This window comes from Penaeus japonicus, unplaced genomic scaffold (genome assembly GCF_977035675.1).
Source record: "Penaeus japonicus unplaced genomic scaffold, GWHDUDI00000001_assembly GWHDUDI00000011, whole genome shotgun sequence".
Taxonomy (NCBI): Eukaryota; Metazoa; Arthropoda; class Malacostraca; order Decapoda; family Penaeidae; genus Penaeus; species Penaeus japonicus.
The window spans coordinates 22382592-22385091 of NW_028234413.1; the positions used below are offsets into that span (position 1 = coordinate 22382592).

Sequence of the window (2500 nt, forward strand, 5' to 3'; positions counted from 1 at the left end):
TCATGTTATAAGCATGCAGAGATTCAAACAACGCACATGGAATTCACCTTTTTAGGCTCTTTGCTCTAAATCAGGTGTAGGCAAACTACGGCCCGCCAAATACTAATTATGTTAATAAAAATTATTAAACTGATTTAAACTTATAAGAAAATATATCTTAAGATGATAAGTAATAAAAAAAAGTAATCGCTTCTTTTAAAGCCTTTTTTTTTAATTATTATTATGCGGCCCTATAAAATTGTGATTTTTTAAATATGGCTCCTGCATTGAAAAGTTTGCCCACAAACCTGCTCAAAATTATTTACAAAATCGGATTGTCTTAAAATTTCAAGAAAAAACGAGAGAGACAACCGGGGTGGGAGGGAGACACTTCATCATCTTGTTCATAAGATTGAAGGAGGATCATTGATGATTAAAATTATATATTTAGCTGTAAATCAGCTGTAAAGCTACTTATTTTGTGGTGCTTGCTCGTTTTTTGTAAAGTCCCTCAGATACCTTGTCAGATTTCTTTGCCGATAAGTGGTTAAAGTGCTTCACTTATTACATATACATATATATATATATATATATATATATATATATATATATATATATATATATATATTGTATAGTTTTAGCTATTACGACAGCTGTATAAGTAGTGCCATTAAGCATCGTAAGAATTACTCAGCACCTGACACCAAAGAGATATGAAGTCACACCTTTTCATGAAGTCGTAAAAGGTGGCTGACACCCAAAAGTTTGCCACTGGGATCGTTTGACTGTGCTTTTAATAGACGTCACCTTGCAAACGCAGATGACAGAGCACCTAATGTTGCCCTAAACATAAATTTCCAATAGAGCTGATGAACTGCTTTCGCTAATCAACATTTGAACCTAATTTTAAACAAGGCATTACACTGAAAGTAGCATGCTTATTATTATTCTGTGTGTATGTGTGTGTGTGTGTGTGTGTGCGTGTGTGCGTGTGTGTTTGTGTGTGGGCATCATGTTGGGTCTACTGTACGTAGTCTTTGTGTTTGGGGTGTGGGCAAACACACACATATAAACACACACACATACACATACACGGCAAAAGGGAACCTGTTTTTCATGGTGTGGGTGTTTTAGCTCCTTTTCCTGATAAAGCAGCTTTGGGAACGGCCCTCCTCTTCCTCCTGTTGAGGATCAGAAAACCTAGAGCAGTGCTCAAGGAAATGGGCGCAGCTCATTTCCAGCTATTATCCAAGAACTATTGGTAATGCTGTCTCTATAGTTGTCTTGCTTGATTATGATAAGGCCTTTGAATTGAGTCCCCATGCCATTTTGTAAGAAATCAAGGACAAACTCCTAACATGGATTTCAAAATACCACAGGAATAGCTTTACCACGATCAGGTTCCAGGGTCGTCATTCAAAGAACCAACCACATGAAAGTGGGGCACGTCAGGCTGTGAACCTCAATTTGATTTTATTCAGCTGTCAGAGAAGTGCAAGATAATCTCCTTGGCGGATATCTTGCTGTGATTTACACTAGAAGGAACATGAGGAAGGACTAGTATTGTTTGTCACCCTTGTCATACTATGATACTCAAACTCAGGGGAAGGCTTCAGCGAGTCTAAAATGAATCTAATAGGAACGTCTTCAGGGCCACAAGTGGATGAGAGTTTTTAACCTCCCCATGGAAAGGATATTAGTGAAACCATAATTCCTCCCTAATCCGCGCTGCAGATGTTGGATTGCAGCAAGGGACAAAGTTTCTTTTCTTCGGGGAGCAAACAATTCCTTGCTACAAGCAGATGCTGTTACCATCATGGGAGGCCTGCCCTATGCGTCTCAGAAGGAGTATGAAGTCATGAATATAGTCAAAAATATAAACCAATAGCGTTCCCTCCAGTAAGATCAAGAAGTGCTGTAGTGATTATGCGTAGTGTTAAGACTGGGTCCACAATGAACATGGCAAATCGCAGGGACCATAAGCCACTCCGAAAGACGCCAAGTTCCAGCATTACCTTCTGGAGTGCGAACATCAATATCTTTTTTTGAGATGGAGGCTAGTGAGATGCCTTTCGCTTACCCTTTGGGAGTTAGCGTAGAGGCAATCCGGCCACCACGGTAAATTTCAGTCATGCTGATTTGATGAGCCAGCTTTAAATAGCTGGAGGCAAAAGCTCGACCAGAAGGCGCGATTGCTTTCGCAAATCTCGCTGAACTGAACTGAACTACGACGCCGGAAAAAAATGTGTTGTGTTGTGCCTGTACACAAGGAAATCAACTGTAACTAACAAAGGTACCTGGTCTTCGACCTGGATGTAATGTTTCTATCTATTTGTTTATTAATCTATTATTGTTTTTATTATTATTATTATTATCATGAATTTTATTATTATCATTATTATTATTATCATTATTATCATCGTTATTCTATCTTTTTTTTCTATAATTATCATTGTTATTCTATTATATATTTATTATAATTAACATAATTATTCTATTTTTATATTTTATTTTTCTATGA

General features: G+C 37.5%; 1 protein-coding gene across 1 annotated transcript in view; it reads right to left on the minus strand.

Moving 5' to 3' along the window:
- Positions 1-2500, minus strand: part of LOC122243590 (uncharacterized) — a 7776-nt gene that overhangs the window by 2844 nt on the left and 2432 nt on the right. The gene's annotated exons all lie outside the window — the stretch shown is intronic.